This window comes from Saccoglossus kowalevskii, chromosome 16 (genome assembly GCF_978046115.1).
Source record: "Saccoglossus kowalevskii chromosome 16, keSacKowa6.1, whole genome shotgun sequence".
In the NCBI taxonomy this organism is placed as follows: Eukaryota; Metazoa; Hemichordata; class Enteropneusta; family Harrimaniidae; genus Saccoglossus; species Saccoglossus kowalevskii.
This window is the reverse complement of record NC_140656.1, coordinates 5,279,731-5,291,902: the sequence shown is the minus strand read 5'-3', so window position 1 is coordinate 5,291,902 and position 12,172 is coordinate 5,279,731. Positions and strand designations below refer to the sequence as shown.

Genomic DNA, 12,172 nt, shown 5'->3' with positions numbered 1-12,172 from the left:
TGATGTAATATTCGGGAATATTTGAAAATGATAAACAAATTATGAATAATCTATTAAATAAGGAGCCACCAGTAGTCATCTACACACAGACATCATATACCTACAATAAGCCTACTTAAAAATATGCATAAAAAGAAAACTGAAATAATTCATAAAACATTGGGGAAAATGAAATGCAACGAAAAAAGTAAACAAATAAATGTCCAAAATAAACTTATAGGGCATTTAAAAATATTTTAGAAATTTAGTTAACACGGAAAACGTAAAGTAGCAAGAACTATGTAAATTTCTGACAAACAATCACAATCTAAATATCTAAAATTCAAACCACTATCTTAATATCAATATGTGTGTCAATGAATATTAAATTTATTTATTTTCAGTTACGTATATTAATAAGGAAGGCATCACAATCTTTTCGATTGATTCGTATATCCCGAAAATCGACATGGTAAAATTACAACCATCGTACAGCTCAGTACCATAACAAATATTAATAATTTACGACAGACGTACTTCTCAGTACATAAAATTCAAAGTAATCCCCAACGCGTCTCATTTGTTACTGCGTATAAATTGACACTATCTGGGGCACGTCGCACGCGATGAGCAGTGTTTTCTCCAGCTTTGTATTCATGAGGGGAATTGTCGCCGCTTCAGATCAAAATAGAGGGGGATTTTCTGTAACAAGGGGGGAATTTCTAATAAGCATAAATTTTCTTAATAAAAACATTGGCAGTAATTTTTCATTATTTTCTTCACTTGTTACCAATTGTTATGTTTTTCATTTTGTGTTCTAAAATGTATGTAATTTTGCAAATATAATAATTATAGTCCACACAATAATTTCATTATTTGTTATTTATTTAATGTTAATAACATTCTGCACATGTTACCATACAATCAGAGAAATCCTGTCAACACAACGTGCAATATGTTTCATGAACAATTGTAGTAATAATTGCCAAAACACAAAAAGCTGCAAGGGAAAGCTGAAACATGTATTTAGTATTCTATTTTTATTTTCTCTAAACCTGGAAAATACGTCTAGATTTTCTGATTTGCCATAATTTGAGAGCTTCACTGGCATCAAATTTCGCAAGAGGAGGACCTTCTACTAGGATGGTGAGCAGACGATTCAAAGAAGCCTCTAATCGATTTCGGAGGAACGTTTTCACCTTGTTTTGGGCAGAGAATCCCCTCTCACAGATTGCTGTATTCACAGGCAAAACAACAGCTGCCTTTGCCAAAGTTATTAAATTTGGTACCGTGGCCTTATGATTCGTGTTTATCAATTTCCATAGTAAAGTAAAATTGTCACGAGGGTAAGCTTGCTGCATCACTAGTGTTTTTAATAAACACCACTCATGTCGGGTTTCGTCTGGATCGATAAGAGCTTTGTAAACTTGGCTCTCCTTGTTTACTTTATCAACACCGTAATGTGCGATCAGAGTCTCCAATTTCTCATTGCCGTGATCTCATAATTGGTCGGTGGGTACGAAGGAGAGATGACGCATTGCCAATACATCGAATGCCGAAATGACGCTGGTACTGTCTTCCGGGAAGCGTGTATTTATATTGTCTATCAAATTATTGATAAACTCATTTTTCACGTTGTTAATGACGCCAATTTGTTTCGATCTATTCTTCAAATTATGGCTGACTTTGACCTCGTCTTGGAACTTAGTTGTGTAAAATCCCTTCACGTTTCCCTCTTTGTACTGCTTCAATTGCTCGATGGTTGCTCTGATGCATGGCTTCACGGCGGCGATGTCAATCTCATCTTTCTGAAACACGAGGTTAAGACGAGTAACGATAGGAATAATGTCCATCAAAATATGGGTAACTGCGACAAATTTATATTGTGTTAATTTGTCGTATAGGCCGACTGCCTTCGGGTCTTTGGATTTGTTCTACGCGTCGAAAAATGTGACCAATGCATTCCACGAACGGTACACTGTCTGCAACGCATCATAAAAAGCAAACCATCGTATTTCGTGAATTTCCTTTACTTTGAGTTGTGGGCTTTCCAGCATTATTTCCACCTCTCGTAGTCGCGATGAACGAAGAGAAGATGCCTTAAAGTAGTAGAAAAGATTGGTTAGAATATTTTTGTATTCTTTCAAATAATCCAGCGTTGACGCAGCCTGGCTTGTACATAGAGCGAGCCAATGTGCAACACAGTGTACGTTCAGAATGTATGTTAATGTCTTTTAATTTAGCACTCACACCGTTTTTCCTCCCTACCATTACGGACGCACCGTCACTTCCCAGGCCAAGCATTTTCGTTGTTTCGAGACAGTTTTCTTTTACGGAATTGCAGAGTGTTTCTGTTACAGAAGTCGCGTCTTTTCCGACAAGGTGAAGGTTTCCAACGAAGTTAGATTGAACGTCAAAGTCCGGGGTAACGCTACGAGTATACAAAACAAGTCGGCCGGTAACTGATATATCGGTACTTTCATCGGTTAAGAGGCTGAAGAACTCGCTTTTCTGGATATCTTCACTATTTTGGCTTTTATCGAATCCGCACAAGCCTGTTGCAATTCCTCGGCTGTTGTGTGTGATCGATAAGATGCGTTGCGGGCAATATTAAGGCTCTTTACAGGCTCACAGCCGCTGGTGTCTAACAAGTCGAATAAACTTGAATACTTATCAGTTGCTATGGCTTCTTTAGCTAGCCAGTAAACAGATTTGATTGCAACAACCACTGCATCTTGTTTTTGCATATCAGAACGCATCGTGATGTCCCGCAAGGCTTCCCGGTGTTTGGCGCTGGCAGCATGTCGCATTAGAGTCGATGTCTTGTAATTACTGCATCCTCTATCGCTTGAGAATGGCGTAGTTTTGCCAGTTTCTCTGCAGATTCGACAGCCCATTCCAAACTTGTCATGTGGTTTATCCAACCATGAATATAATGCCAACCAGTTATCTTTCCAAACATCGATTTTCTTTTTTTTTGGCTGCCGTGGTGTCACCGTCATCACATTTCGTGCTGCCCAGGCTCGGATCGGGATCGGGCGATGTGCTTGGCAAATCCTGAATGGCATCTTCGGGTTCAGATGAAGTGCTTGGCAAATTCTGAATGACATCATCTCTGTTAGTACTGTAAGCACCACTCATAATTAATTCATTGTTTTGGCTGTTACATACGCGTAAGGGAACTGATCATTACCACCCAGCCGGTTTCCTGTGAGTTTGACTCGGTTTACCGTACCGGTCGTTGCTTTCCCGTACCGGTCATTGCTTTACCGTACCGACCGTTGCGTTACCGTACCGACCGTTGCGTTACCGTACCGGCCGGTGCTTTACTGTACCGGCTGGACAATTACCGTACTGATAGTACCAATACCGACTATTTATCACCTTCGATTAATGAATGCATGGTAAACAAAGCCCCGGTAACTGATCGGCGCCCTGCCGGTAACCGCGAGTCATGCATGAATTAATTGGGCATTTTGCAAAGAATAAGAATTTTTTTTTAGGACTTGTACAACAGAGTGTTACGTCCCAGTCGACTAGAGGACTCGATGGTTTAATTATTTGTTTATATTTGTCAGTAGCTCACACAGTGGAAAGAAAGTCGGACAACCGTCGAAATACAAATAAATAAATAAATTAAATAAAAAAGTCTTTCTGAAATTCTTCGCATGTGTTTTTTTCAATATATGTGTGTTATTCACATATTCATGATCGCCTGTAACGCTATAAAACGACAGTCCTAAATCGTAGCTTACCCACAACGTTGAATAAAACGTCTCAACCTGTCGCATGAATTCGATGATACTTGCATAATCTGTCAGCGTGACTCTCTTGGCCGAGCTCACATGTATTTAAATTCGGGCTTGGGCGTTCGAAAATCTGTTTTGATACTTTGACAATAACACGCGCAACGCGTGCACGTAGTCCAGATAAAATTCAAGTGCGTAAAACGGAATTTGACCTTGCTCTAGGTCAACATTTTTCCATTGCTTTTCGACCTCATTTTGTGATTTTGCTTATGGAATTGACCAAACATATTTACACATCCCTTCCAACAATCCCCAATGTAACTTTATTATAACAAAACAGAGTGTGCAAGTGTGCCGGTACATCTCTTTTTGGAACATGTGATTGGCCCTGAAAAGGGCTGTTTGGTTTGGGGCAGAATACGTTTTAGACTGGAAAGGTCGGGACTTTTTTTTGTTTTACAAAAAAAAAATATAATTACAGCCAATACAAAGTCAGCTTGGACATTCAGTTGTGAGACATAACAAAATAAACGGTGCCAGCGATAGATTTTGCGAATGAAAGAACAAACTAAACGCAATCAAAGGCGCCGACCACTCGCGTTGGAAATAAACTAATAAAACGCGTGGCGACGAGAAATCTCGTCTGCATCTATCATTCACGCACACGCACACACATGCTATTTTCGTATGTTGAATACGTTGGCAACGTCGTCAAATATTTAGCCCAATCACTGAATAAAAAACATCCAAGCACACGTGCACTGGCGCCAGATAAAGTGAAAAAATGAAAACAAAATTACGTCTGCACTGTGCATTTGTAACAATAACCAAAACCATTAGGTTACATGCCAAAACTACCGACTCAGGATTCATCATACACAAATATAGCCACTTTCATGGAACTGTTATTTTTGTAATCCACTTTGTCGGCTCAGTTGATTTGGGAGCACTGATCCCAATTTAAAAAAAAAAAAATATCGTATAAAATAAAGATGCAGTTCCGTCTGTAGTCATATCCAACAGTTCACATGGACGTACTGGGAGCTCCATGGTCTCACAAAAATCATGTGTAGCATTATCACGCGCAACTTGAATGTAAATATTATGCAATAATAATGGTAAAGTTAAATCTCTGACAAATAAAAAGACGCAACAAATTGCCCTGGTGGTGTATTTGACCTCGAAAGCTACCGCATAGCAAACATGAACAAAATGATTTATAAACAGACTATAACTACAAACTAAACAAATTCTACTCAAATTAATTCTACAGTTTTGCTTTCTCTGGCGATCCTGTGCATAAAACTGAAATTTAAACAGGTCGGCATTTTACCGGTAAACCGGAAAATCAATGCATAAATTAACTTGTCAGAAGTGTGAATTGCCTCCTGCCAGTACGGTAACGGCCTTGCCGGTACGGCTAATGACCTTCGGGTACGGCAAAGAACCGACCGGTACGGTAAAGCAGCGGCCGGTACGGTAAAGCAGCGGCCGGTACGGTAAAGAAACGCATGCCGCAGGAGACTCACAGGAAACCGGCTTGGTGGTAATGATCAGTTCCCTAAGTTGGGGGGGTGGGGGGGGTGGGGGTGTTAACTAGTTCGCCATAGTAAAAATATTATTTTTTCAAGGCCGCTAATTAATAGATTACAAATGGGAATATTTTTTGGTATTGTGTGTGAATTAATGGAATCTTTTTTTAGTCGATTCATTAAATAGTGATTTGTTTTTTTACGGGTGAAAACAGTCATTTGTTATGATTTGATCTAGCATGGGTAGGTTCAGCGAGAACTTCACAGTACAACACTTTCGTTCCATACAGCTTTGTATAAATTACGCAAATCAGCCAAAAAATAACAGTGACCCTGTTACGCCAAAGATGGAAATTCCAAAAAACTGGGTACACACTCCCCCCCCCCCCTCCCCCAAAAAAACGTAATGCAAGCTCATTGTTTAATTAATTTAGTTGCAATCGGAAATTCTAAACTACGCACAACAGAGAGCTGTGCCGATCTGGCGGGCTTGACAGCGTGTCAAGCAGTTATCCAATTAAAAACGTGAATTCACGCATCAGGTCACTTGTTGCTTCCATATATGGTAGCGATGAACTTTCAAACTTTCAACAACATGGCGCCTTAGTCTCTCGCGCTGGGGTGCTTTCTGCGTTGACTGAGCAAGTGTTACGATCTGCATGCATTGTTTTAAAGCACTTTTCTTGCCATATGCCTGTAGTTACGTTTATTTCTTGAGTAAACATGATTAAAGTTGGTCTTCAATCGAAATCATCGCTGGCACGATGAGTTTCCTGTTGGTATCACCGGAGATGTCAACCGAGAAACAACGGTGCATCATGAGCTCCATGGGTGAATCGAAAACCCGACGTAATTTATTAAACGTGACGTGTACATCAAGTGGTGTTTTGTTACATATAACACTGCAAATTCATATAATAATAAATATTTTTTAAATGATTTGGACACGCAAAATAATTAATTAAATCACGCAACAAGCGGGAAGGACAATTTATTGTTGCCTCGCCAAGTTGCTTAACGCGTCGCCCTGTCACACACGCACTCCAGAAACTCAATGCGGGCTATCCCAACTTACGTACGCATAACAGAAAAAGGTTACAATGTAATGTTTTTCAATGTAAGGACGCACAATTTTAAACGAAATATGCGGGAGGATGATTGTTATTTGTATCAGCAAGCTACTAGGCGCGTCGCAGTCCAATACACGCACAGACCGTGGAGGTACATGCACAGACCATCATTAAAAGAATTCAATGGGCAGTGAAGAAAGGGGCAATTTTCGTCCCTGGAGTATTTTTTTAAGGGCGCACAAAGTGTAGTAGGCGGGGAATCGCGCAATCGCGCATCCTAGAGTAAACACTGGATGAGAACCAACCAAAAATACACACAGAACATTTTAAGTGGCTCGAAACAAAACCTATTCGCTAATTTTCGTTTCGAAAACATCTATGACTGCTTAAAACCCTGCAGCCTGTCCCACATGTTTGTTTTTTACCAGGCAGGAGACGCCGGTCAGCGTGGCGTTGCCCCAGTGGTTTCCACTGTGCATCCAGTAGTTAATGCCGACATCACGGTCTATACATTCCACATGAAGCATGGTATTCAGCTTAACCATATTTTCTTTTTTGCTCCATGGCTTTTCTTAATAGGAACAGTAACTCGAGCAATAAATGTGCCTTCTGATTTGAGGGATAACGTGCCGTGTAATATTCAATGAAAAAAATAGTGAAACACGAGGCCCACGCTGGGGACCCACATAAAGTGTTGCAATAGTGTAAATATAACAAAGCCAGACACCGATTGTTTCCTTTGCTAGGTAAAATAAATGTACAGAATAATCGGATGAAACAACTAAAGTAAACTAGGATATATTAGAGCCAATGAATTTGTAATTACCGACGAAAAGGACCGGGAAAAAATACCCCTCATAACAAATCACCATGTTGAGGGGGCGGTGAACAAATGAGACACCGATTGTCAAATTGTTTTGGTAATCATCGCATGTCGATTCATGTCATTTGTACAGGGTACTCTGACACAAAAATAAGGTACACCAGTCTACTTAGTGCTAATGATTTTGTGATTTCCCACACGAAGAACGTTCTCAGAAATAATCCAACATGCTGATCAGCCCACCAACAATCGGCACCAAAATTGATCACTGCTGTCACGGTAAATTCGGTATGTTTTACGAGTTTTTTTCCCTCCAAATCCCAACATATATTTACACATGTACAGTACTCATTTCGCCCAACCTCTCGCCCGCTTCCGGATTTCGATCGCTTTTTTTTTGCTCGCTTTGTTCGACCGGACAATTTCCGCTTTTTTTCCCGACCGCGCAAATCCAAAAGTATCCGGTCGCTCGCCTGACAGCACAACCGCCCGCATTTACAGTTCATTACCTACAGTTTCATGTACAAGTGTATCATTTTTGTTTTTATGATGTTAAAATAAGAAATTTCACACAGCCATATAAAATTGGTAATAATACATACGCATAGTAATAATGTCCACCATAAACAAGATCGAACCAAACATGCGAAATCAAATACGGCACTGACACAACTAATATGAAATAAAACCATTCTATTTGGTATTCGTTGAGTAACCGTGTGTAGGGTGATGGTTGCCTTGCACGCATGGTTTGGGTTTAACACGGGTCAAGTTGTAGTTATGTTAAAATCCGTGGCACCTATAACAATTGAAGAATATCTGCAGGAATAGTAAGACTGTGAAAAAAAACGACCAATCGATTGTTATAGAATGACCATAGTGTACAATTTGTCAAACAAATACAATACTTGCAAATGTAATGTCGGCCAGCGCCCATCTTACTTGTTCGAAGTTGTCGAAGCCGACATCAATGGAGATCGCGTTTTTTAACTAGGCGGCTGGCAAGCGGACTAACACGTTACATAAACTTGTTTAATTACAATTATGGTTTTTATTTTTGCACCCAATGTCTCGTTATAAAATAAAGGGTTCAAATTTTGCAGGGTATTTCGTTTTGCGAACTCTGGGCAAAATACTTCCATGAGCTGTACGTAGTTCACTTACAGCCAAAACAAAGTCAGCTTGGACAACTTGTGAGACGCGACAAAACAAACGCTGCCAGTGATAGATTACGTGAATAAAAGAACAAAATAAACGCAATCAAAGGCACCGACCGCACGCTTTGGAAATAAATAGAACGCGTTGCTAAGAGGAATCGCACCTGCATCTCGACAACGTCTCCGGTCATGAGCAGGGTTTACCAAGTCTTAAAAAAATTTAAATTTAAAAAGGAATCAGTGTCGGGGAACCATTCACAATGTTTGCATGAAAAATCCCACGCGAAAGTTTTTTTTTTTTTTCTGTTACAAACACTATGGTACCTGAATCCCGATCATCTTTCTAATGATGACCTGGAATATTGCCATGATTGAGTGCCACAATTTCTGTGATTTAAGATTTATTCAGTATAATAATACAAATGTTCATCCCAACAGAGCTCATTGTCAACCGAGGCGAAGCACTACGATAAAGACTTCCCGTTCCCAATAAATAATTCCTGACATTATGAAATTCTTTCGTTTTGAGGGAAAAACCCTGAAAAAAACCTCATTTAGAAATTGATATTAAGAATAATTCATAATGAAATGTATTCCATATACCCATAATGTTTTTTCATAATTACTGATTACACACGAATATTACAGAAAAAAAAAAATTTGCTATATTATCTATATTTGTGCCTTTTATTTGTCTTGAATCATGAGCTGGATGAAATTACAAACTATGTAGTGTGTTCGACAACTTATGTATGAACAACAATTTTAATAAATATGATTTTACTTGGTAAAATTACCGTAATTTTCTTCATAAAAACAAAAGAGTTTCACAATGTCTTTATTATAATGTTGTTAATAATAGTTGAAAATGATACATCCACGTGAACCTGCTTATATGAGATCGAAAGAGTTTACATCTAACTGTACCATCGATAAGTTTCCTTGGTGGACCACAAGCTCTGTTCCTTGTTTGCACGTTATCATGTTCACACAATCGCAGACATTATTTGTAAGGGTGCCCTTTGAAATGGCACATTTCCTCGATGTTTTAGCGAGTATTCCACGGGGTATATAGCTTGTTCTCACATTAGCACAATTTTCCTGCAGTTCACTCATCGCTTTCCCACATGCACTTCTCGTTCTTTGCTGCTAACATATTTGCACTCTAATGTTGTTGTTTTTGTCTTTCTAAACATCAAGTTTATTTTTGACATTGAACGAGATCGCTTGAATTTTGAACTTGATGACGGTTCGAATTTATACACTTTTACAGTGATCAACATTGCGTTCGAGTAGAGTTATTGGTAATTACAAGCCTGATATACATTTTTCTTGCAGTGAATTTTTCGTCAATGTATTAAAATACAAGTCATTGTCAATGACACGTCCCCGTTCGGTTCATAATTGAGTGACATATACATTCAAAGCAGATCATGACCGAAATGCACCTGCATATGTACAACACATTGTACTAAATCTGAACAAAATCCATCCATGCATGACTGAGATCCGGTTCCGGAATTGTGAAAATACGTGATTTTGATGCATTTTCGGCCTTAAAATGGCCATCATTCAGCTATTGTTAAGCGGATCATGAAACAAATGCACATATCTATTTGTGACGTGATGTACCATGTGTGTGTGAAGTTTGAACTTGATCAATCCAGACATGTCTTGGATACAGATCCAGAACTGAATTCTTTAACAAAATGGCCGCCAGTCAGCCATTTCGAACTTGATCCGAGAAAAAAATAACGTGCATCAAGGTCCTATTATGTCTAATGTATGTACCAAATTTGAACAAAATCCGTCCATGCATAACTGAGATCCGGGTCCGGAATGGTGAAAATGTGCGATTTCAATGCATTTTCGTCCTTAAAGCGGCCGCCATTTGGCTATCGTTAATGAGATCATGAAACAAATGCACATACATACTTTTGACATGATGTACCTTGTGTGTGTGAAGTTTGAACTTGATCAATCCAGACATGTCTTGGATACGGATCCAGAACTGAATTCTTTAAAACAAAATGGCCGCCAGTCGGCCATTTCAAACCCGATCCAAAAAAAAAAATGACGTGCATCAAGGTCCTATTATGTTTAATGTATGTACCAAATTTGAACAAAATCTGTCCATGCATAACTGAGATCCGGGTCCGGAATGGTGAAAATGTGCGATTTTGATGCATTTCGACCTTAAAATGGCCGCTATTCGGCTATCGTTAATCGGATCATGAAAAAAATTTATGTACACATGTCCCATATAATGTGTGATGTATGAGTGAAGTTTGAACTTAATCGGTCCATGCATGTTCGAGATACAGGTGATCACGGACGCACACAGGGCAAAACATAAGTCCCCGTTTTTGGACTACGTTCGAACGGGGACTAATAAGTGCTTTGGGAAATAACATAATTATATTGCGCGAGTGAAAGTTTGGTGAGACTGTCACAACACGTTTTATTTATTTCCAACGCGCGTGGTCAGCGCCTCTGATTGAGTTTATTTTGTATTTTTGTTTTCAAAATGTATCACTGGCTGCGTTTGTTTTGTTTTCCTCAACAATTAAATGTTCCGAGATCTTTCATTTTTCGTCCGGCTGCTGCCAAACCAATAATTCGTCGCCGCATGTACTCAGACAAGCGATTAATTGCCACAGTCATTATACAAGTAGTTTAAGTCCAATTGATTTGTAGAAATTCAGCTATGCGATAATTATATGTGCAGTTTTGTTTTGCGCACCCAGACACAAGCAAAAGTTAACCGACAGATTTTCTGAACTACAGCATTCGTATTACTTATGCAAATTGAGTAAGGGTCATAGTGTGAGTTGCGTTCGCAAATAACAAAGTGTCAAATTATTTTGAGCACCGTTCGGAATAAATTTAGTCAAAATCACACACAGAAACACACACACAACACACAAATACTAGTACTCAATACATATCGCGATTGACCAGTTATATAGCTGCTTGAACTACACACACAAGAACGTAAATATGTAAATACAGGTCACAGTTCGACTTGCGTAGCAAGCAATACAATGTGTCAAGTGATTTGAATGCGTCTATGTCCCCCTTCCCAAAACAGAGAAGCAATAGGCGTTGTGTTTTGAATTGTCATTAAAACCTAAATTTATTACGAATAAAAACATTAGTTTATACATACAATGTACAATCATTGTTATTCCAGCGGGCGGTTGGCAAGCGAACGATATTTCTGAAGCCAGCCATAGCAGGAGCGAGCGAGCGAACAAAAGCGAATGCGAGCAAGCGAGAAAAAACGGTCAGTTTCCGGTCGGAAAGCAGCAAGCGATCGGAAATTAAGTGATCGGGAAAAAAAGCGATAAAAGCGGGTTGGGCGGAATGAGTACTGTAGGCGAATTTTGTCAGCTTTGTGTAAATAGATATTTTTACTGGGAATGTGCCCCATTTTACGTACGAGAAGCCCTTACACAACGCAGTAGTCATCAACACACATAGACATCCTATACCTACTAATCGACTTCATAGCTTCGTAATTTGGGGAAGGTGGGGGTGAAAGTGCACCATGCAAGTTTTCCAAATGTGTAAAGGAAAATAAAGGAAAGAAGTACAATACAATGTTGGTAAGCGATACAAATATCTCCTTACGGCAGCGACTTGATACAACTACATTGATGCTGGAGGTCACCATATTTGTTCTCGCGTTCAATAATACGGTGATAAATCAGGATTCACAAGTACAACGAATTTACACAACATTTTACCATGAAATCGAACCTACCAACCATTTTCATATCTTCAACACTGCCATGGTTTTGGCGATGATGAATCTCACATTCATTATTTTGTTGACTGGGCTCACACAGGGTTCAATGTT

General features: G+C 39.2%; 1 protein-coding gene across 1 annotated transcript in view; it reads right to left on the bottom strand.

Moving 5' to 3' along the window:
- The window catches only part of LOC100313705 (piwi-like protein), a 31,684-nt gene that overhangs the window by 16,030 nt on the left and 3,482 nt on the right, over window positions 1–12,172 (bottom strand). The gene's annotated exons all lie outside the window — the stretch shown is intronic.